The sequence below is a fragment of the Vipera ursinii genome (genome assembly GCF_947247035.1).
Source record: "Vipera ursinii genome assembly, chromosome: 8".
NCBI classification, from domain to species: Eukaryota; Metazoa; Chordata; class Lepidosauria; order Squamata; family Viperidae; genus Vipera; species Vipera ursinii.
Window position 1 is genome coordinate 8,883,278 of NC_139519.1, and position 25,233 is coordinate 8,908,510.

Consider the following 25,233-nt stretch of genomic DNA (forward strand, 5'->3'; position numbering starts at 1 on the left):
AAGGTTGACTCAGCCTTCCGTCCTTGCGAGGTCGGTAAAATGAGGACCCAGATTGTTGGGGACAATATGCTGACTCTATAAACAGCTTAGAGTGGGCCGTAAAGCACTGTGAAGTGGTATTCTTAAGTGGTAGTCTTAAGTGCTATTTTCCTTTTGCTAATTGACTAGTCATAAGAGAACTCTTGAGAACTCTGTCTGTACTTGGATATAACAAAATGATAATGCAGTCCCCTGACCAAAATGTATGCCAACGCAGTTAAAAAGGCTTTATCTATGACGATAAAGCTTTAAGTATGAATGCATACTTAAAACATTCAGAAATTATCTGAGTTAAAGACAGGATGGTAAATTTCCAGCACGGCATGGCAACTTCCTAAGGAATTTCTACAATCTGAAGAAATGTATCTCTCAAAAACTTCATGCTGAAATGAAAAAAAAATATGGAAAGGCACGAAGCAAAGAAACTATATATTGACTGATTATGTGTTATCAAGCAGACATATAGATAGGTCTTCTCCAGGATAATCAGTCCTTAACCTTCTGAGTCCTTCAGATCTTCCAGCAGAATGCCCATTGTTGCTGTAATTGTTATCTTGCTGCTACAAGGGGTGTGATGGCTCAGCGGTTAAAGATGCTGAGCTTGTCAGCTGGAAGGCTGATAGCCCAGGTTTGAGACCTGAGCGGCTTGCAATGGGGGTGAGCTCCCGTTACTTGCCAGAGCTCCTCCCACCTAGCAGTTTGAAAGCATGCAAATGTGAGTAGATAAAGAGGTACCACTTTAGTGGGAAGGTAACAGCGTTCCTTGTGCCTTGACGTACAGTCCTGCCAGCCACACAAACATGGACGTGTCAACTGGACAACACTGGCTCCTTGGCCAAGAAATGGAGATGAGTATCGCCCCCTAAAATTGGACTCAACTGGACAGGGGAAACTTTTACCTTTATGCTGCCGCTGGGTATCATCTTCTTTTCTTTCCATCTTCCCTGGCATTATGGGCTTTTCAAGAGAGCTGGGACTTCATATCATATGTCAAAAGTATGTTAATTTGAGCGGGCATTACTGTCCGGAATGAAAAACTCTGAATTTTATTCTATGATTTGTTTGTTTTCTCAGTTCTCCGTGATATTTTTTTTTAGTTGTCTCTTCCATGTCCAAAGTTTCGAAGTTTCATTGCCCTTTCTATCTTTCTATTTTTCAAAGTCTTTTTCTCACTTCCAAAGAGTGTCACGAGGTAAACATGGCCTGCATGATTCTCATCTCGTCCAGTGTGTACACACTAATTTCAAGCTGAAATGGCAACATCAAAGGCAATAGCTGTTTTGAAAAATCAGCTTTGTTTATTATTGCTTATTATTATTCCATGCAGTTGGACGTCAAAGGAAGTAATTAAAGGCTATTTCCGTAAAAAAGAAAGTTAAGGGAGTAGATCTATTGTGACTGCTGAAAAATCTTTAGGTGTGTCATAGCATGTGAATCGCTCTTCCTGTTCTGTACCAGCCTGCTACCGGCCCTGCAGAAAAGGGAGGGACAACCCCTTTTACAAGAAGGCAAGAGGCTGGAATTACGCCTGCCAAATTTATTGCTACAAAAACAAATAGAACAAGACACGAACCAAGAAACAGGAGCTTTTCAAGCGGTTGCCTTCAGCAAACCAGCCCTCCCACGCATTCCCCCTTAAATACAGTTCAGGGCGTGGCTTCTCTCTGCCTCCTTCCGAGGAGCCCCATTGCCTTCCTCTGTTTACTCCTGATTGACTGCCTCCTGCGTCGGGCGTCCAGCTGTGGGTCATCTTCATCCACGCTGTCAGGCTCACACAGCTGGGTCTGCGTCGTGACCAGGTGAGAGGGGCCTGGCTGAGGGCTCTCATCAAGCTGTCCAACCCCCTCAGCAAGCTCTTCAACACCCCCCCCCTCCTCCTCTGAGTCGTCCGACCCAACTGCCGAACCCACAGGCTGACCCTGAATCACAACACTTCCAAGTCCTTCACTGCTAGATACCAAGACCTTGGTGCTTTCTGATCGTGGTTGTTTTCTTTCAGGTTATTTTCCTAGTAACTGAGCACTGATGACGTGACTTAAGTTTGAATACTGAAACATCTGCAAGAAAATAGCCAAACTCAGAGAGCGCCAAGGATACCTCATTTCAACTCTGAGCTACAAATATTCTCTTTATCACACTACCAAGACCCAGTCTGTGGTATCTTTCTTGATTGCTAGTTCCTTTATGGTTGATATTGTTGTCAATCCTAAAAGGCAAAAGCCATCCATTACTTCAATGTATTGTCCATTCACTTCTAATTCTCATTTTTCATTGCGCTCCTTTATTTTCATTAATAGAGCTTCCAGATCATTTACATCTTCTGTTATCGGAATAATGTCACCAGCCCAGCGCATGTTATTGATGCTTCTTCCTCCGGTTTTGAAATCACACTTATCTTCTTCCATTCCAGCCTCCGTCAATATATGTATATTCAGCGTATACTTTGAATAAATAAGGCAAATATTTTCAACCTTGTCTCCTTTGTGAATCTACAACCACTTTATTTTTCCTGTTCCCTCTGACCTGGCTTCTTTTCTAATGAAGACTTTTAGATGTTCTGAGGTTTCCATCTTCTTTAAGATGTTCTACAGCAGGGGTCTTCAGACTTTGCCCTTTTATGATTTGTGGACTTCAACTCCCAGAATTCCTCAGCCAGCGTGCCTGTCTGAGGAATTCTGGGAGTTGAAGTCCACAAGTCATAAAAGGGCCAAGTTTGAAGACCCCTGTTCTACAGCTTGAGATGGTTGACACAATAAAGTCCATCAATACATAAACAGTGGAGGAATTTGAAGTGCCTGTTATTACCAGGGGGAAAATTCTTTTTTATAGTGAAAAAGATAAATCTACTCTTAGAATTTGCCTTTTAGTACTGTCCATAGGGTTTTCATGGCAAAGATACTGGAGTGGGTTGCCATTTCCTTCTCCAGTGGATGGGGACTGTAGCCAAGAAATTAAAAGACGCTTGCTCCTGGGGAGGAAAGCCATGGCAAATCTAGACAGCACACTAAAAAGCAGAGACATCACCCTGTCAACAAAAGTGCGTATAGTCAAGGCCGTGGTCTTCCCAGTGGCAATGTATGGCAGTGAAAGTTGGACCATAAAAAAGGCTGAGTGCCAAAGAATTGAGGCCTTTGAACTATGGTGCTGGAGAAGACTCCTGCGAGTCCCTTGGACTGCAAGACGATCAAACCGGTCAGTCCTAGAGGAGATCAACCCTGACTGCTCTCTAGAAGGCCAGATCCTGAAGCTAAAACTCAAATACTTTGGCCACCTAATGAGAAGGAAGGACTCACTGGAGAAGAGCCTAATGCTGGGAAAGGTTGAGGGCAAGAGAAGAAGGGGACGACAGAGAATGAGATGGCTGGATGGATTCACTGAAGCAGTAGGCCTGAGCCTAAATGGACTCCAGAAGATGATAGAGGACAGGAAGGCCTGGAGGAACGTTGTCCATAGGGTCGCGATGGGTCGGACACGACTTCGCAGCTAACAACAACAACAACAACTGTTAGAATTATTAGGCAATGATATATCCATAATCATTATACTGAGTATGGTGTATAATTACTGTCACTCTGTCACTAATAAAAGGAGGTGGCATGGGAAGTTATGCCATTGAAAAACAGGTACAGAAATAAATTTATTTACTGTATGAACTTATTTCATCAACTTATATAGCTGCCCATCTCCCATACCTGACTCCAACTAGCTTGCAATAAAAAGAGGCAAAATACATACAATATAAAAAAAATACATAGAAGCTAAATAGCAAAACAGCCATTAACATAACTAGGAGAGGGACTCTGTCCCACAGAATGTTGTATAGTGAGAAAGATATGAGGAACAGAAGGTAACTTTATTGGGACATGTATTGCATTTATTATTTTGCTTTCTTCAAAGAAATTCCAGACAATGAACATGTCTCTCTACAGACTTCAGCATTTCCTAAAATATTGAGAGATTGCTCCAAGATCACATAATGACTTATAGGGAAGAAAAATAGAATTTTGAAGTTTTCTCAATCTAAATCCTCAAAATAAAAACATTGGTATGGGTGGGTAGGAGGGAAGGGAGATGATATTACCAGAATCAACTGTAGGACCACTTTTTTGTCTCTTGGGCGGTATTTTAAGAAGCAAAATGGATATCTTAAGTCTGCTTTCTCTCTTATTTCCACAAGAAGAGGAACTGTGCTGCTGAATATTTACACCTTTGCTGCCAAACTTTAGTAGCTTGATCTGGAGGTGTTCTGAAGCCAGACTTTATGTGGCTCATGGCAGTCTACCCTACTTTAGCCATTATACCACACTGGTCCTTAGGAATGATTAATGCATTCAGCAAAAATAGGATAGACATCCATAACTGGGTGCAAATTTATTTTGCTCAGTCTCATAATATTTCAACTTGAGGTTCTCTCAGAAATTGAACAGCAACAAGTTTAGACATGGGATATTTTATAGAGTAAATAGGTACATGCTGGGAACTGTAAGCATGATTCCTTTGCAGATGTCTCTTAAATATACCCCAAATAACAGATACACGTATGTCAAAGGATATTAACCATGATACCAACGGCCAGATTCCAAGAGAGGTATATTATCTTCCTGCCCAATGGTTTCTATTGAAACCATTATGGACCTCCTGGTTTTAAGGCAGTTCACCCCAAAGAACCTCCGACTACCATTCATGTCTTCTGCTCTGAATGGACAAGTTGCAAAGCCCAGCATATAATCTATTTAAAAGAAAAAAAAACAGCCTCACTCAATCCATCATGGAAGGTAACTGGTGTCCATGCCACCATGAAAAATGGAGCTTTACTGCTCCAGGAGGAGGACAAACCACGAAAGCCATGGTCAGCCAAAGATCATAGCACTTCAACCCACCTTTCTGCAACCCCATTATCAGAGAGAAGATCCTCTGTGTAATACAAGGGTGAAATTTTCCCAATTCATTTTAGGTCTGCAAGGGTGAAGGAGCAGAAGAAACAAAGCCTTCTATTAAAGGTCTCTTGGATAGCGGCACAGTCAGAGATTCCAGGGCCTGCTGTGGCTGGTTACCTAGCAGCCACCTCCGTAGTTGGTCAAAGTTATTATTTATTTTTTTTACTTCTCTGTGGGACGCCTGATCTCTCCAGTGTTTGCACAAGTAAGCTCCAGTTTTCTATGTTTGCCTGGCAGCAGCTTTGCCTGTGTGAAGAGACTGAGAATAGCAACAAGGCTCAGACACTTAAAGCAAGATTCTGGAAAGAAACTCGTTCTTCTTGCTGCAAGATGGTTGATTATATACCAAGGGGCTTCACTCAGCAGGGGAACAAATGTACTTGGGGAAAAGGGACAGCATGAGTCAAAACGCCTGTGGTCCAAATATCATCTCAGCCCCAGATTCTCAGCCTCAGTTCCCCCACGTGTACATTATTTATGGAAACATAGATATACGACATTTCAGCTTTCTAAACACTCCCCAAGAAGCTTTTCAAGAGCAGAGCACAATGAAATAGAAGGGCTTTTAAAAGCAGCTGGAATGAAGTTAGATAAACAGATCTACCGCATGCAGACTAATGACTTAACCTCAAAGCTCCAAAATAGTGTGACCATTTAGTTTTTCCTGGGAAGTAGTTCTACAAATTGGAGGTTCTTCCTGAATGCTCTTGTCCTAACTCTCCTGTCAATCATTCCTTGCTTGGCATGAGAACCCAGAATCAAATCTGACTCTTTGGATAGGATTAGTATGAAAGTGTATTAGAGAAGATGAGGAATTTCATTCATTCTGTATTTCAAGACTTCCCAACCTAACTGCACTATCTGGATTCATGCATGCCCTGTAAGGTGTGCATTGCACACTTTCCCACTATTTATCAGGCAGTTCTTGGCTCAGCTATGAGTGCAGAGAACCTTGCAGAAAAATTGCGTGCAAGAATGTATCTTCTATGAAAATGTAAAATACAAATACATGTTCTGAGAAATGCGTACACTTTAAATCCAGAATCCCGTACTACATTTTTGTAGTTGCAGAAAGTGGGTGAAGATGGGTGAAACTTTTATACATGTGAAACCAAATCAATTTCCCCATACTGTACATGCACAAAGTACAGTGAGTGCTCTAAAGCACTAAATAAATATTAGCTGTTTAGTAACGCTGTGTTATGGATCGCTCATGGTCCTTAAAACAACAGGACTTCGTGAGCACATTAGGTGCATAAAGAAAAGGTCTATCATAGAAAGTCCTTCAAAGTTGGCTTAGAGATGATTGTTATGTTTACTGTGCTAATCACAGTTTGATAAGGATGTCAGAATCTTTGCAGGTGCATAGATATTGTCACTCAGCAAGACCGAGTCTTCCCAACAAGAATTTCATCCTTTGATGTTTGCGCTCTGATGAAAGTAAAAAAATGAAAGCCGGACAAGACAATGATCATCAGAATTTCCTCATTAGCTTCTAGGATAAGTGCGGCACTTATAACTTTTCCACATATATATCAAGGCTGCATCACTGTGGTATTAAATGGGGGACAAAGGAGGAATCTTATCAACCAAACAAATTTTAATCTGTCAAGGATGAAAAGACCTGCTATGATAAACGTCTAGGAAAGATTTTGGTCTTCGACTTCCTAGCTTACAACTTAAGGTTTTTCTTTAATACATTTTATTAGGCGGCTCATTTACGTGGTTCATGGCTTGCTACACAGTGCTGTTGACATGCCTAATTCGGTTGCTGGTACCTCTTGACCCATTATTTATCTTAACCCTGAATACATATGTCACTGAAAAAGACAGGGCTTCCCCCCAAACTGCTCCAGAATCATTCACTAGTGTACAGGAATTAGGGGACAACTGATTAAATCAAAAAGAAGGTAGAGATTTAGAAGTACACAAAGCCCTATTTGTGGCTTCATTACAGGATGCTGTGAAGACCAACAGGAAACCAGGAATCCAGCAATCATTAGATGACTGCAGAAAATGGCTCTACTAGGTATTGAGCATCAAATACCTACCACCTCATACCTACCACCTCGTAGGCCACCTCATATTTAGATTATTCTCAACCTCAGCAACTTTAAGATGTGTGGATTTCAGCTCCCAGAATTCCCAATTACTGGCTGGGGAATTTTGGGAGTTGAAGTCCACCCATCTTAAACATGTTGAGGTTCAGAAACACTACTCTAAATTCTCTTAGAATGCAAAAGTAACTCTTTGTAAGCACAAGAACTAGTTGTTTGGAAAATAAAGAATTTTAATAAAAGGAATGTAATGGCAGAGATAAGATGCGCCATTTTTAAAATTGTGCCCAGTTGGCTCTAAATTTGACAGCTTTACATAAAACTCACAGAGGGCAACTGTTGGATCATTCCTTAATTTCTCACTGACTTCTTTTCAAGCATTCGACACTAGCTGCTCTTAGAAGCAGGAAACTGGATCAGATAGGCTGACTGGATAAATCTGATACAGCAGTAACTAGCTGAGAACAATTTAAACTAATGGAATCTATTATTCCCTGGAATTTACAGATCCTTTTGCCCTGAATAAGAAAATGGCCTGATCATTGCAGAGAAAAACAACTAACAAAACAATCATCCATCATCCATCATTTAATTTCTATAGCTGCCCGTCTCAGTTAATAACTCTGGGCAGCTTACACATATATTTTATATAATTTATATATTTATTTCTCTACTCATCCATATACCCTGTCCAGAATGCTTCCTGTTTCCTTTAATTTGGCACTGTGTTCTTGAACCCTTATCTTCTTTCATTAGAGAGTCTCAAGCCATGAAGGGTTTAGTGGCATTTAATAAAGAATATAACTTCTCATAATAACCATCTTAGATAACTATCACAACAATTACGATATTATGGCTATTTGGATGATTACTAAAGCTTTTTGAATTGGTACAGCAATATAGTTTATAGTCTGGTTACACTATCAACTGGAAAAAGTTTTAAGTTGCTAACTTCAGGATCAACAATATCTACTCATGTAAGAAATTAGGATTTACAGCTATATAGATTCCATAAAATACTTGGGTTTATATTTTTCTTGGAATACCTTACCATATGTTAAACTAAATGCTTAAAATGTACAGATGCAATTTCAGTAGATATACCGTAAGTCAATGGCAAAAATGTTCATTAAGTCTCTGGGGTTAGACTAATAAGTTTAAAATGTGTATTACATTAACATATATTTAAAGAGGGATCCTAATGTTAATTCCTATCAGATACATTAGACAAATTAATGAGACAAATTTTATGGCAGACCACAATGCTTCAAACATCTTTGGCTAATTTGATGTTGCTCTTATGATAAAGGCAGCTTTCAACCTACCACAATTTTGACTATACTATTAGACTTCCCTTTTAACATCTATATTCTTCTGGAATGGAAATCTCTTTGAATATTGCCCTGTTTGGGACTTCATTGTAGAATCAGTGTCTAACCCTTTTGAAACTTTAGCAAATCTTCACAAATTTAGGGTTTTTGTATCCACCTTGAAAACTGTCTATGGAGATTCTCAATCATCCAAGTCATGGTAGTCCCAACGATGCTCTTGCAAAAGGCAACTGGACTTTCTTGTTGTTGTTTTTGTGTGGTTTTTTTTTTGAAACTGAAAAGCTTCTTGGATGAGAAGTGAATTTTTTTCAAGGAAAAAGCAAAACAAATCAAGAAAGTCTAGTTGTCTTTTGGAACAACACCCTTGGGACACCTTGAAAACTGTTAGACATATTTGGTCCTTAATAGATGAGTGGTTATATTTTGATCCACATTCACATGACATACTGTAACTGGAAAATAGTAGGGAAGATTTTTTATTACACCATCTGGGTCCAACAAGGGATAAATGCCTTAAAACAGCTGATTTATAATAGTTGCTTTTTCTATCTGTAACATCCCCTTGGTAATATATACAACATAAACATATGCTAAACATTACGGCCAGATGTTTCAGCAGCCTCAAAGGTAATAGTTGTCTTTAAGAGACGGGACACTAAAAGTGAATCCAACAATTCAATATTATAAGGAGTTAAAACCAGAATGAAAATCAACATTGAGATTTAATTAAAGATTTAATTAATTTAAAGATTCTGTTTTGAAATGTGTTTGAATATTAGTAGCTCGGGATGGTAGTTGGGCTGTTGGTTTGATCACCAAGCTTTGTGATTTGGCTGCAAACGTTTCTCATCTCCATTCAGGGGGGGACATCTTCAGTGCGCTTTGAATTGTGCTCATCTGTCAGAGCACTGGCCTTTAAATACCTTTAGGTATTTAGTATTAAATAGGTATTTAAAGGCCAGTGCTCTGACAGATGAGCACAATTCAAAGCGTACTGAAGATGCCCCCTCCCCAAATGGAGACAAAACATTTGCAGCCAAATCACCAAGCTCGAGGATCAATCCAACAGCCCCCTAATTCCATTTTAATACTAATGGTTAGTCTTTTTTGCTAATCCCTTTCAATATATATAAATTCACTGCAAAACTAGTACAGGTAGTCCTTGACTTACGACCACAATTGAGCCCAAAATTTCTGTTGCTAAGTGAGACAGTATTGAGCTTTGCCCCATTTTATGACCTTTGTTGCCACAGTTGTTGAATGAATCCCTGCAGTTGTTCACTTAACATGGTTGTTAAGTGAATCTGGCTTCCCCATTGACTTTGTTCGCCAGAAGGTGGCGAAAAGTGATATGACCACAGGACACTGCAGCCGTCGTAAATAGGAGTCAACGGCCAAGTGTTGGACTTTTGATCACGTGATCGTGGGGATGCAGCAATAGTCATAAGCGTGAAAAAGAGCCATGTCGCTTTTCCCAGTGTTGTAACTTTGAATGGTCACGAAATGAACTGTTATAGGTTGAGGACAACCTGCACTGCACTTTCCTCCATTGATATTGTAGCTGATTTTTATTATTAATTTATAAATACAAACACGTATATAAAATCCTTATTTCTTACTTCCACTTGGATCTAGATACAGCATAGCTGGCTGAGGAATTCTGGGAGCTGAAGTCCGCAAGTCTTAAAGTTGTCAAGGTTGCAGATCGCTGGTAGATGTAAGGACTGCAGCTTGGCCAAGGAAACAGAAGTATTTAACACTATCAAAACCATTACTGTATGCAGTCTGGAAATCAAACCATGTGTGCTTGGCTACGTGTGGTTAACTGTGGTGGTGTGGTTTAGCAGATGGCCGCCTTTACTTAGAGCATTACTAAGCCTAGCTTCAGATTCACAAGGAACTGCTAGTTGGTGACGTTGTCCTTCTCAGCCTTCCCTGCCCTACTTCTCCTTGACAGCAGGAGAGGACAACTTTTTACCCAGTTCAGCATGTGCTTCTTTGGAAGTACGAGTAGTCCTCACTTTACAACAGTTTGTTTAGTGACCATTCAAAGTTACAACTGCACTGGAAAAAGTGACTTAGGGCTAGTTTTCAGACCTACAACTGTTGCAGCATCCCAATAGTCATGTGATCAAAATTCAGACGCTTGGCAACTGACTCATATTTATGACGGTTGCAGTGTCCCGGGGTCATGTGATCCCCTTTTGAGACCTTCTGATAAGCAAAGTCAGTGGGGAAGCCAGATTCACTTAACAACAATTTGACTACTTTAACAAGTACACTGATTCACTTAACAACTGTGGCAAGAAAGGTAAAAATGGGGCAAACTCACTTAACAAATGTTTCACTTAGCAACAGAAATTTTGGGCTCAGCTGTGGTCGTACATCAAGGACTACGGCACCTGTATCTCCATGAAAACTGAAGACAATCCCCAAATAAAGAGAGGATGAAGTCCAAGGAAACCGATACACCCTGTCATCATGACTGTCTCCAAGTTACACGATCCTTCTGCTTTTTACATATTCATTACTTCAACTTGCTAACAATCTCCACGGATTAGATGTATTTCCCTTACCTCAAAACAACAACAAAAATCACATTGTTTGCTCATTCCAGTACCAGAAACAGTTCTGAAGCATTTCTACAGAGCCTCTGCAACACTAGAATTTTTTGGGTGGGGAAGAACAAAGGATGAAAATCCTCAGAGAATCATAATTGACTCTTTTTGCTTAGTGGCATAGTGGCTTAGACCACTGTTGTCTAAAATTATATTTCTTTATATCTGAAGATTTAGCAAAGAGAAAGGGATTAGAATGCATGGATGAGAAAGCAATTAGCAAAAGGAAAAAGCCTCACATTTTGATATTTGTATCTAAAGAAACCATATGTGAAATATTAAGAGTTCCATCACATACGTATTTAAAATTCAGGGTGTTATCTTGATTTCATACTTGACTAGGATATTTCCTTGATTCTATAGTACCCATTTAGTTAGCATTCTACATGGTTTGTACATTGTTCATTGAGTTTAGTATATCGCTGGACACTAGACAAAATTTAATGGGGTCTGGCTAGTCTAAAGAAAAGAAGAAATAGGGGTGACATGATAGCAGTATTCCAGCAGTATTTGAGGGGCTGCCATAAAGAGGTCAAATTATATATGCCCTGTTCACCGCCCTGAGTCCTTTGGGAGAAGGGCAGTATACAAATATAATAAACTTAAACTTAAATTATTCACCAAAGCACCAGAGGGCAGGACAAGAAACAGTGCCTGGAAACTAATCAAAGAGAGAAGCAACCTGGAATTAAGGAGAAACTTCCTAACAGTGAGGACAATTAACCAGCGGAACAGCTTGGGACAGTCATTCTGAAAATGGTGGCCACTTGAAAAATTGTAGCTTGATGTGAAAGAGTTTCAAAGTCTTCAGAGAAAATAATGTCTGCGTTGAGTGTGCTATATAGTTTCACAAGCACAAGAGTCCGCTTTTTATTTTTGAAAGTTGAAAGTTAGGTTTGTCAGGAAGCTAGATTCTGCCAAGAGCAGAATCAGCAGTACAGCATGGTGTAACTGGAGGTTATAGCTAAGTACAATAATTTATAATTTGGAAGCAGATCCTGAAACGCAGTCCCAGCCTTAAAAGAATCAAACAGCAGAGATCTGAGTATTGTTGGCTCTCTGAGTATTTTGGACTACATCAACCACCATCCCTTGCCATTAACCATGCTGACTGAAGATGATGGGAACCGAAGGCCTGATAAGGAATTATCCGGTTTTCCACCAGTGTTTGAAAAGGGCAGTGTCAGAGGAGATTCTATTAGCTAGCATTTTCACCTGAATATTGACAAAGTACATCCTTATCTTTCCAGTTTTTGTTCAATAGCTGTGAGAGATTGTGAGGAAACTGGAAAAAGTAAATTTAAAGAGAAGAGACACAATCGAAACAGGGAAGATGAATCCACAAAGATCTTGACAGACTTCAACAATGGGCCCTATCCAACAACATGAAATTTAATGTGGAGAAAAGCAAGGTTTTACACCTAGGCAGGAAAAACCAAAGGTACAAGTACAGATTGGGCGAAACCTGGCTCCAAAACAGTAACTGGGAGAGGGACCTTGGAGTCCTAGTGGACCATCACTTAACCATGAGCCAGCAGTGTGAAGCAGCAGCCAAAAAAGCTAGTACAATCCTTGGTTGTATAAACAGAGGAACAGAATCAAAATCACATTAGTACCACTTTATAAAGCCTTAGTAAGACCATACCTGGAAAACTGCATCCACTTTTGGTCAACATATTACAAAAAAGATGCTGAGACTTTCTAAAAAGTGCAAAGGAGAGCAACTAAAATGATTAAGGGCTTGGAGACAAAAACATTTGAAGAACTGTTGCAGGAATTGGGTATGGCTAGTCTAGAGAAAAGAAGGACTAGGGCAGACATGTCAAACACAAGGCTCGGGGGCCGGATCCGGCCCGCGAAGTGGTTTCATGTGGCCCACGAAGCCACCCTGGAAACAGTGTGAGAACGGCCCCCACTGCCTTGGCCCTGGCCCAGAGACCCTCCTTCTGCCAGAGACCCTCAGATCTGTCCCACTCCTGCCCAGGCCCCCATAGGCACCCTTGATGCGAACGAGGTAGAGCTGCCATGCCCACCCAGTAGGCCATACGCACTCTGGCCACGCCCACCCAGTAGGCCACGCCCACCCTGGCCACACCCACCCGGCCCCCTGAGGGCAACCGCAATGCTGATGCGGCCCTCAGTGAAATTGAGTTTGACACCCCTGGACTAGGGGGTCATGATAGCAATATTCCGATAGTTGAGGGGCTGCCACAAAGAGGAGGGGGTCAGCTTATTCTCCAAAACCACCAGAGGACAGGACAAGAAACAACGGATGGAAACTAATCAAGGAAAGAAACAACCTGGAATTAAGGAGAAACTTCGTGACAGTGAGGACAATTAACCACTGAAACAGCTTGCCTTCAGAAGTTGTTGGGGCTTCATCATTGGCAGTTTTTAAGAAAAGATTGGACAGCCATCTATGTGAAATGGTATAGGGTCTCCTGCATGAGTAGGAGGTTGGCTTAGAAGCCTCCAAGGTCCCTTCCTGTTCTATTCTTATTGACTGAATCCACTGGCAGCTAATAAATAGCAACTCAACCTGGTATTAGTAAAAGTAGGGGGAACAATGTGCAAACATTCAGTGACACTCCATCTTAAAGAACTTTCTATAAAATAAGGATTGGGCATTAGTCTTGCATTTCCAAGATTCTCCTTTACCACAAGACTAGCATTAAAGTTACCATACAGAAGCCTGTGTAATTCTTGCTTCTTTGATTGTGTCTGGTTGTGTGGGGCTTCACAACAGCACTTGCTCACCTTTTCCTTCCCAGCTCTTCTGTCTCACGTTCTGTGCTTCACTTCTGTCTTTCAACTCAATGTAGGCAAGTTTCTAAGCTGAATCCCTACACCAGGGGTCTTCAAACTTGGCCCTTTTATGACTTGTGGACTTCAACTCCCAGAATTCCTCAGCCAGGCACGCTGGCTGAGGAATTCTGGGAGTTGAAGTCCACAAGTCATAAAAGGGCCAAGTTTGAAGACCCCTGCCCTACACAATGTGTCGCCTCTAAAGTCCCTAATAAACCACGCCCACGGAATTTACGGCAAGAAAAGTCCTAAAGTGAGGGGAAACTCACGTAACAACTGCCTCACTTAGCAATGGAAATTTGGGGTTACCCCTACTCCATTTCTATGCCTATGTTAGCTCCTACCTCTACTTTTTTTTTGAGGAGCCCTGATGTGGTTTGCAGCTGAGCAACTGCTCACATTTTTCACTTTAGCACTGCAGTTATTATTGGAAACATCTATGGAAAAGGCAGCTAATGTTTAGACCAGGCAAATATACTGCAGCATCCATCTTTCTGTTTAAATTCTACCAGCTCTGAATTATTTGTTCTTGCTTTTATTCCACATTTTTTCTCTCTCAACAAGCACAGAGGGTGCTTCTATGGTATTAATCGTGCAAAGTGCTTTCTTCCTACTAGATTTCCCCCCCCCCCCCCTATATATTTTCCAGGGCTCATTCCACCTTTTAATTATTCTCAGCTGGCTGCAGGATTTGACTGAGCAGAAATGTTGAGTTGGAGTCAAATCAAATTCCAAATTAATACACAAATCACTGCAATTCTGCCATGTCATTGCTACATGGTCCTAGGCAAGACAAAGGGATGGGACAGGTGTAATTATGCTACATGTCAGCAAGCCACAACTGGCTGTGTTTTTTGATTCCAACAATTATGGCTTGCTTTCAATCAGGGAACAGATTCTTGATTTGGCTTTGTTCATCGTTAGTGATGTTGCTATACAACAAGGTGTTACAGGTAAGTCCTCGATTCCAAAATTGGGACACGGCAATGGTCGTAAAGTATGAACCAGTTGCCAGGCATCTGAATATTGATCACATGATCATGGGGATGCTTCAAAGGTCATAGCTGTGAAAACTGGTCGTAAGTCACTTTTTTTTAGTGCCATTGTAACTTTGAACGGTTACAACACTAAATGAACTGTTGTAAGTTGAGGACTACCTGTGATTGAAACAGGTAGACTCCAGAGATCATGGCCATGTTAAGAAGACCACGGGAAAAATGCCTCGTCATTCCCAGATTTTGGAACCCCTGCCAAGGGAACAAATGTTTTTATGTTGGCATGCAAGAACCTTGTTATTCAGGCAAGCCGTTGGCAAAAAGCCTCTGTGCTAAAGTTGGCTTTAACTTGTTGAGTCTTGTTGGATACCTTTTCTTATCTCTTTTAATTACATTTTAATTGATTCGTAAGGCATTTTAAATTCCATTCTGGCTTGATTTCATGGCATTAAGGCTAAATGCCCTAGGCAGCATTTCTGGGAAACAAATGAGATTATAAAATAAATGAACCAACATGCAAAACCATGTAACGCGAAACCCAAATGGGGTGTCTGTCATTCTTGAGCCAGCTTCACCCCTTTGCCACGTCAGCCCCGTGGTCATTTCACTTTCAACACGGATCTAAATAGAACCACCAGCCTGCCATTACAGGCTTCATTTTGTAAACACGGCTGAGATGATGTAGTCCTTGACCTCCAAAGAATTATATAAATGGTATGAATCATCACGGCTATCAACACGACCACCATAAGAGAAGGAAGCTACCTCTTCTTCTGGCATTTCAATCACCTCTGGTTAAAATTGTTTAGCATTTTGGTTATCTAACGAACTGGGGGGTGGGAAAACAATCTCATGCTTTGCTTCCAGAACAAGGGTCGTCTTCTCTAGAAAAGGTCAGTGTCAGGGGAAACTCCAAGTTGCCATTTTTGAAGAGTGCCAAGCTGAATTTAAACATCAGAACAGCCTCCTCTTCTGGTAAGCTACATTAGTGTCCTTCCATCCAGAATGACAGTTCTACTGAGAATCATTAGCCAACGCATTTGGAATGCTCAGTGAACTAGTCCTCAAGAAATTCCGAATCACTCCCACCTCACAGTGAGAGGGCCAGCATATAAATTTAATAATAAATAAATAAAACCCATTCCTCTCATCTCATTGATTTCCAACCCTTAACAAAATCACTCATTTGTGAATATAAGAGCAACGATTAGCCTGTGCAGGATTTGTAACAAATCTGAAGCTATTCAAGAGTGCTTCCCTCACTACCGTGCACACGCTAGAATGGCAGAATATGAAAAACTCTTTATATAAAGGAAAAAAGAGTGGGGGAGGTTACTTTCTCTGAATATGGTTTATTGACTGTCCATCCGGAGGACTGAGAATTGGGTCCTTAACCTCCTCAAATGGTCTCAGCAAAAGCCACGTTGACTGATCCTGCATTTAACCCAGTAACATTTCCCTGTACAGATTTTGTAAGCCTTCTGAAATAAATGCACAACTCTGTAGAATCCTATTGCAACGGGTCTCCAGGAACAAAATGCGTTCTTTTCCATGCATATAGGTAAATCTTCGACTTACGACCAAAATTGAGCCCAAATTTTCTGTGGTTAAGCAAGACGGGTTGTTAAGTGAATTTTGCCCCATTTTATGACTTTCCTTGCCACATTTGTTAAGTGAATCACTGCAGCTGTTCAGCTAGTAGCTTGCTTGTTATGTGTACCTGGCTTCCCCATTGAATTTTCTTGTCACAAGGTCACAAAAGGTGATCACATGACACCAGAACACTGCAACCGACATAAGTACATGCCAGTTACCAAATACCCGAATTTTGACCATGTGGCCATGTGGATGCGGCAACATTCATAAGTCTGAAAAGAAATATGCCAGGTTTTTTCAGTGCTGTTTCAACTTTAAATGGTCACTAAACAAATAGTTATAAGCAGCGGTGGGATTCAGCCGGTTTTGCACCACTTCAGCAGAACTGGTGGCTAATTTTTGGTCGCCCAGGCCCAGAATGGACTTCTGGAAGCAGCATCCCAATAGAGAACCGGTTGTTCCCATATCTGAATCCCACCACTGGTTGTAAGTCAAGGACTACCTGTACAAGCACCAATATTGGTGAAGACGTAGTAGCATTTTGCACATTGGAAGTTCTGTATAAATACCGACTGTATTTTCCTTCCAGGAGATACAAGGTAAGAGTTCCAGAATGCTCACAGACCGAGCCAAACCTCAGTTCCCAATCCTGGATCCAGCAGTGCACTGAAGCCAATCAGGAAACAAAATCACTCACTTGAATATTCTATTTCTGCTAGCAGTGTAACATCTAACATATAATTCAGGGTCGCTTAGGGAAAAATCAAGAAGAACATTGGCTCAAAGATTGACTCAGGACTTTTACTGTCTACATATTAATTAGAAAAATATGAGAAGACAGCAATATTTCAATAACAAGTTGAGTTTGTTGTATAAATAAATGGACAGGCACAACGGAGATGGTGGGATTAACAGAATAACAGAGTTGGAAGGGATCATGGAGGTCTTCTAGTGTAACCCCCAGCCCAAGCAGGAAACTATACCATTTTAGACAAACGGCTGTCCAATCTCTTCTTAAAAACCTCCAGCGTTGGAGCAACCCACAACTTCTGGAGACAAATTGTTCCACTGATTGACTGTTCTCATTGTCAGGAAATTTTTCCTTTGTTCTAGGGTTGCTTCTCTCCTTGGTTAGTTTCCATCCGTTGCTTTTTGTCTTGTTGGTGCTGTGGTGGCGCAGTGGTTAGAAGGTAGTATTGCAGGCTAACACTGCCCACTGCCAGGAGTTTGATCCTCACTAGCTCAAGGTTGACTCAGCCTTCCATTCTTCTGAAGTCGGTATAAAGAGGACCTGGATTGTTGGGCAATATGCTGACTCTGTAAACTGCTTAGAGAGGGCTGTAAAGCACTGTGAAGCGGTATATAAGTCTAAGTGCTATTGCTATTGCTATTTCAGGTGCTTTGGAAAATAGGTTGACCCCCTATAGGGTAAATAGGATACTTCTCACGATGACAAGTAGAACCAGTTTGAAAGGAACACAGTTGACACAATGGGAGAAGGAATGGCACTTTATGTTTGAAAAATCAAAATTACATCTAACAAAAGTCCAAGGGAATAAATTTGGTGCAATGTCAAGAGCATTTTTTTTGATGAAGAAAGAATGAAAGCAGTATTGTTGTTGATGTCCATTACTGACCAACCAAGGACAGTGTGTGAATAATGCTATACTTTCCAAAATCAAATCACAGATCTTTCGAAGAGCATAAAATAGTGATCATGGGGACTTAATTACCTCAACATCTGGTGGAAGACAAACTCTGCCAAGCATGTCCTTTCCAGGAAATGCCTAATCAGTTTTGCTAACTTTATTTTTTTGCAACTAGAGGAAGGCATAAGATCAGCTTGATGGGGAAGATTTAGTAGACAGTATCAGTGGAATTTTTCTCAGAAATGGAGATATTGAAAGCTCACTGCCAATAAGGAACAACAAAACAGCAGAATTAGCTAATGGACTGCACAAAAAAACTAAATGAAGATTGAAAAAACAGTCAGGTGGTCGTAAAGGAAGAGCTTGCATTTTAAGAGATGGCTCAGAAACAGTAAAGCTCAGAATAAGTTAAGATTACTGATGCTAGGAAGAAAAACAAGATTTCAAATAGGTTCAAAACAGAAGGAAATGTCAAGGGTAAGAGATAACAAGCAAACAAACAAAGCAAAGTCAAGGAAAACCAAACCAAACCACTCAACGTTGGTTCTGGCTTCAGTCTTCTTTGAGATGACATGTCTTCCATTGGATAATTCTGAAGAAGGGATGCAAGAAAAGAGATTTGAGCTCAAGGATCTTTGTAAGCAAATCCAGACCACCAGGGCCAAATGGATTGCATCTTAGGGCAATTAAGGAAGTTTCAGATGATCTGGCCACAGCACTAGGATTTTGAGAAATCATTGGGAACAGATGAAGTGCCAAATAAATGGAAGAAACCATGTTGTCCCTATCTTCAACAGGGGAGAAATATAGGAGCCAGGGAACTATAGTCAAACTAGAGAAATCTTGAAAACAATATAATTACTAGAAGTCGGTGCAGGTTTGCAACAGTAGGTTTGCTCAGATTAATCTTTTTTTTTCTTTTGGTTAATGGCCTTAGCAGATTGTAGATATGCTGTGGATGTAATATATCTTTATTTTACCAAGGGATTTGACAAAGGTATCCTGTGACATTCTGACTTGAATGTTTCTGTTCTTCCTGGGATAGTTACAACCTGGACTGAGCTGTCATTTGTAAGATAAGCTGCAAACAAATTCCTCTCCCATCTGTTGATTGTTTATGTCTGGAGTTCCTCTTGTTCCTTTCTCAGCTGGCTCACAACATCTCACAACTGGTTTTGATTTTATGTTTCAGTCCCGATGCATTAGCAGCATATAAAACTTTGGAGTTACTCTCAGCCATGAAATGTGCTTTGGAGTTCAAAAACTGCACTAGTTTCTGTAAACAAAGAATATTGTTAAGAATCGGGGGATAAAGAATACTCCATTTTAAGAAAGGGTAAAAGAAGTTTAAAAATATGAAGTGTGGTTTTTATTTTCCCATTTTGGTTTAATTTCCAAAAACCTATTGGTATTGTTTCAGTACGAGAAATATGGCTTAAAGATGTACCCTAGTTTTGGAATTTTTTATGACTATGAAGAAAAATGAATTTGGTGAGCATGGGATGCAAAAACTCCCAAACATTCTTGCTAATTGTTCTTATATTATTATACAATAGGGGAAAATAGGACCATCCTGAGATTTACAGTCTTGGGTTGGTTATATGGGTTGAACTGACCTCTTATTAAATTAATGAAAACGCTAAACAATAAATACTATTCCATGTGGTCCAAATTTAATGATATATTAAGAATGGTTCTCTGGCATCCCAGAACGCAAGACACTTGGTAACATTCTTAAGTTGCAGCTGAATGGTAGGAAAACTAAGACTAAAAACTAGTCAACAGTGGAAGCAGATATTAAGGGAAGTGGTGACCTCTCCTTAGTCTTCAACCCAGTATAGCATAGCTGAAGTCCACAAGTGTTAAAAGTTGTCAAGGTTGCAGACCCTTGTTCTAGCCCTCCACTAAACCAAATTATGGTAGTTTTATGCTTCACTGTCGTTTCTATAGTCAGCCCCTACGATTCTATATTCTTCACGCTTCCTGAGGTCGAGATGTCAAGATAATGTAGGTCCTGCATAAGGTGGACAAACTTCCTGGAACTCATCCCAGGATGGTTCTAGGTTTGAATCAGCTTCCCTTATCCAGGTGAGCTCTGGCAATATCCCCGCTCAATTATGAAACTTGCTAACTGAATTCTTACCTAGCATTCAACTGAAGTTAACTTACTATAAACCAGAGTTCCCCAACTTTTTTGACTTTGTGGACCAGCCGGGGGTAAGAGGATGGTTCTGCGCAAGCAGCAGGCAAGGGCATGCGTGCAGCTCCATTTGTCCACAGCTCACGCAAATGAAATGCACACGCATGTGCTTGCCCGCTGCTCCCACCAGTAGGGATGTGCATACATGCATGCTTGCCCGCCACTTCCATGGCCAGGTTCCGAAAGGCTCAAGGGCCAATAATGGGCTGCAGCCCCAGGGGTTGGGGACCCCTGATTTAAACTATGGCTTATAATTTGATCTGAATGGGATCAGTGCAAATCAGTTACTCTGTGCACCTCACCTCCAAGAGATGCTGTGAAGATAAACGGACAATACCTTATACTGTACATTGCCTTTAATTTTCTTAAGGAACAGCAGAAAATAAATGTAATAAACGAACAAAGTGTTCCCTATGAGAAGCGGAATGAGTGGGACTTAGCTTCTTTTGCAAGTTTAAAGACAACCATTTTGCTCAATTATACCTTTGGAAAAAGTAGATGACGTTAAAACCGGTTTGAAGAACCTGTTTGCTCCATTGTTTGCATCCTACACACCAGGAAGTTGGTTCTGTGCATTTTTGCCTGTATATAATGACACCATTCTATTCTTGGCATATAAGCTGAAACCCTCTGACCTATGGAAAAATGAAATATCCTTTTTATTTATTTTATTTTAATTCCATTTATATCCCGCCCTTCTCCGAAGACTCAGGGCGGCTTACAAGCTTAGCAGTAGCCTTCATTCTATGTATATGCCTGCTTATTAGGGCTTTCACACACCCCCAAGCGGCATTATTACAAAGTCAGCTTAATTGCCCCCAACAATCTGGGTCCTCATTTTACCTAAATGTTCCTGAGACCTTCTCTGCATACAGACCTGAATCCTATGGAGTGAACAAAATAAAACACATCACAAGCACCCAAGTATTGCAGGAAAAAGGTGGAATGCCAACCCCCGGTCTCTGTTTCCTTCAGGTACATACAGCATTAATGATTTGGACCCACACATTATTGCTACTTTTTTTATAGAAAGTTTCATTAAATATACATTTAAAAACAAAAGTGGACATGATTCAACTTCCCTAGCTACAACACTACTATTAGTATTATCTTATGTTACAGAAAGAAATAACAAAAACCTAAAATACAGTCTATAACAGGACAGAGTATAACAAACTGTACATATAACATCTGTCGGGTTTTTTTAGTAAACTGTCATTCAGTCCTCAGCTTAACATTTACATATCTTTCACTTCTGTCCATTATATAGATGCAAATAAGAAATCCTTACATTATCAACCAATCAAACAATGTTCATCTCAGCAATCCTCCTTAACTCTAACCAATTGTACAAATTTTGCCAAATTTCATAATACTCCGTTTCATTCTTATTTTTGATCTCTAGGGGTTAACCTGTCCATTTCAGCGCAGGATAAAATTTTATCTATTATTTCTTCAGTGGGTGTTTCCTTTCTTTTCCATTTTTGGGCATATGCCAGTCTTGCTGCAGTTAAAATATGTACTAATAAGTAGAGAGATGCTTTACTGAGTTTATCATTAATAATCCCTAATAAAAAGGTTTCTGGTTTTAAATCAATTTTTGTCATAATATTTCTTCCAACCAATTTTTTATCCGCTGCCAAAAAATTTGCGCTTCTGAACATTCCCACCACATATGATAGTAATTCCCTGGAAGCCTTCTGCATTTCCAGCACGTCAGTGAGATTTTTTTATCTATTTTTGCTAACCTTGTAGGGGGAAGATGCCATCTATAAAACATCTTGTACAAGTTCTCTTTATAGGAGGTGGCTAGCGTTAACCTCCTATTTCTATCCCATAGTAATTGCCAATTATCCAAGTCAATATTATAACCAAAATTTTTACTCCAGGTTAACATTGTTTCTTTTACCTGTTCTTCTAACAAATCCTGTTCTAATAAATACTGATATATCTTTTTTATCATTCAATCTTCTGTTCCTAGAAGAATTTTATCTAATTGTGTATGTTCAAATTTTATCCCTGGTTCTTTTTTATCTTTTCTGTATAGTGACTGTATTTGTAAGTATGCCCACCATTCCAACTCTACACCATCTTCTAATAATCTTTTTCTTGTTTTCAGGTCTCCATTTTCATCTAAGAGATCTTTATATGTAATTATGCTTCCTAGATTTATAAATTTGGGGTGCATAAAAATCTCTAATATAGATAGCCAATTGGGAATTTCTATATAGTTAATTTTTTTATTTTTTATCCACACATCTAATAGTGCTTGTCTAATATGATGATTCTGAAAGTACTGATGAGTCCTATATTTTCCATCCCACATTATAGCATGCCACCCAATTTGCATGTCATGACCTTCTAATGCTAGTAGTCTTCTGTTCCTTAAATGTATCCAATCTTTTATCCATACCGCTATTGCTGCTTGATAATATTTTTCCCAATCTGGGAGGCCGAGCCCTCCTCTTTCCTTTGCATCCTGTAATAATTTTAACTTGATTCTCGGTTTTCTACCTTGCCAGATAAATTTAGATGTAATTCTATTTAAAATTTTTTAAAAAATCCTTACCTAATTTAATTGGTACACATTGGAATAAAAAGAGTAATTTGGGCAGTATATTCATCTTGATTGTCGCTATTCTTCCCATAAAAGAGAGCTGCAAGTTTTTCCATCTATCTAGGTCTACTATAATTTGGTCCATTAACTTATCATAATTTTTCTCTTTTAAGTGTAGTACATCTTGCTGATAATTGAATCCCCAAGTACTTTACTCTTTTAGATGTCTGGATGTTAATTTTTTCTACTAGCTCAGTTTCTTGTAAGTTGGACATATTTTTGACTAGCATTTTAGTTTTTTCTTTGTTGATTTTTAATCCCGCAACATCTCCATAATTTTCCAGCACCTGTAATAATCTTGTTCCAGATTCTAAAGGGTCTTCCAGAATGAAAACTAAATCATCCGCATAAGCCTGTAATTTAAATGTCTCTTTTCTGATTTCTAATCCTTTAATCATCTTATCTTTTCGGATTATTCTTGTGAGTACTTCTAAAGAAGGAACGAATAATAAAGGAGATAGTGGACAGCCTTGTCTCATACCTTTTTGCATTTGAATGCTATTTGTTAATTCTCCATTTATGATTACTTTTACCTCTTGCTTGGAATAGATTGCTTTTAACATATTTATAAATTTTTCTTCAAATTCCATCTGTTTAAGTTGAGTCAACATAAAATTCCATTTGACATTATCAAATGCTTTCTGAGCATCAACAAAAATTAATGCCACTTGTTTTTCGCTATGAAATTCATAGTATTCTAAGCTGTCTAGTATGATCCTGACATTATTGCTACTTTTGACTTCTGCAGATTCCAGGAGAACTTAGTAGCAGCAGACGTAGGCTCATGAGGACCCATCATGGCAGAGCACTGGATTGTATCCAAGGCAAAGAAGTTTATTTTGACAGTAATGCAGTTTTGCAGGCCTGTATCAACCGAATTTTCCCCCTCCTTTCCTAGTTTTCATGGGAGAGAGAGAGAGAGAGAGAAAGAGAGAGAAAGAGAGAGAAAGAGAGAGAGAAAGAAGGTAAGAGGGACATTTGGCAAAATTATTTAAATATCTAACCATGTATGTCTTGTTGGTAACATTATCACACATCATAGGGAGTTAGCCGGTAAGCAGATGATCTAATTTTGAGCAAGAATCTCAACATGGCTCTCCCTTTGTAGTATTTACTACTGTAAAATGAATTGCCTCCTTTTATAAATATCCACAGTCATTTGTGGAAAAGAAATAATGAAGCATCTGCCCATAACATGGAGTACTAAGAACACATGTATTGAGGGCAGCTACATACTGTATTTTACTGCATCTACTTTCCTGTGTTACTCATGATCTAAGGTTTCATAAACAGAGTGGATATAGGTACCAAGCCTTCCCCCCTAAGTATACAGCTCTAAGTTGGGAAGGAAGGAAGGAAGGTAAGGAAGGAATGGGAAGAGGGGAGAAGGAAGGAAGGAGGGAGGGAGGGAAGAAAAGGGAAGGAGGAGGGAGGGAGGGAGGGAAGAAGGAAGGAAGGAAGGAAGGAAGGAAGGAAGGAAGGAAGGAAGGAAGGAAGGAAGGAAGGAAGGAAGGGCTTCCAAGATTGCTTGATGGAATCTAGTTAAACAGCAAAGAGTAGGCTGAGACACAGATAAGGGGTAAGTAACTTGAAAATGTTATGAAGATATGAAAACTCCCTTTATTGGGATTGCAAATGAGGCATGCAGGGACAATCAGCACAGCCACTGTGAAGACTGATAACTAGCTCAATCCTTCCCCTCCTCACTTTCCTTTGCTGACCAGAGAAGGTAGTGGTGACATTCTGCTTGTCATCTCTCAGATCAACAATTGCTGCAGGCTTGACTTGTTATCTATTTGTAATGCAGAAAGCACTGTGCAAATCTCACCTCCTTTCTTCCTCATTTATCATGTGCCAATCAAACAGGTAATTATCCTGCTTCTGGGAAAATCTTTCCTCATTCCAGACTTGAACAGCTAGTCATTCTACAGGTGAGATAAAAGGAATGCTCCATCCTTAGCTTATCTGATCTGTCTTACTTAGCTCCAAAAGTGAGGACTCACCCCTTTTGTCCATCCCTTTTGTGCTTTCTGGGAATTCAGAGAGCTGTTCTGGGGAAGCCCAAAATGGCAAGGGAGGCGAGCAGCAGCGTGATAAGGAAGCCAATTTGATCAGAACAAGATGCCGGAGGTAATCTCCATTTTTCTTCAGAAGGCTAAAGCTGCACAGGGATGTAAGATACGATGTGGCATCATGACATCCAGCATTTAAAATGATGTTGCGGGATCCAATCTGGGTCACTCACCAGGACCAGGAGTTTAGTCTTCCGAACTTTTGGACTTGTGCTAGAGCCCGTCCTCAAGGAACTTCTCTCCTCCAAGTCCCTTGAAGACGGGCACCAGCACAAGTCTGAAAGCTCAGAAGACTAAACTCCTGGTCCCAACGACCG

At 40.1% G+C, this 25,233-nt stretch overlaps 1 protein-coding gene across 1 annotated transcript in view; it reads right to left on the reverse strand.

Moving 5' to 3' along the window:
- The window catches only part of BMP1 (bone morphogenetic protein 1), a 133,283-nt gene that overhangs the window by 101,318 nt on the left and 6,732 nt on the right, over positions 1-25,233 (reverse strand). The window lies entirely within an intron of this gene.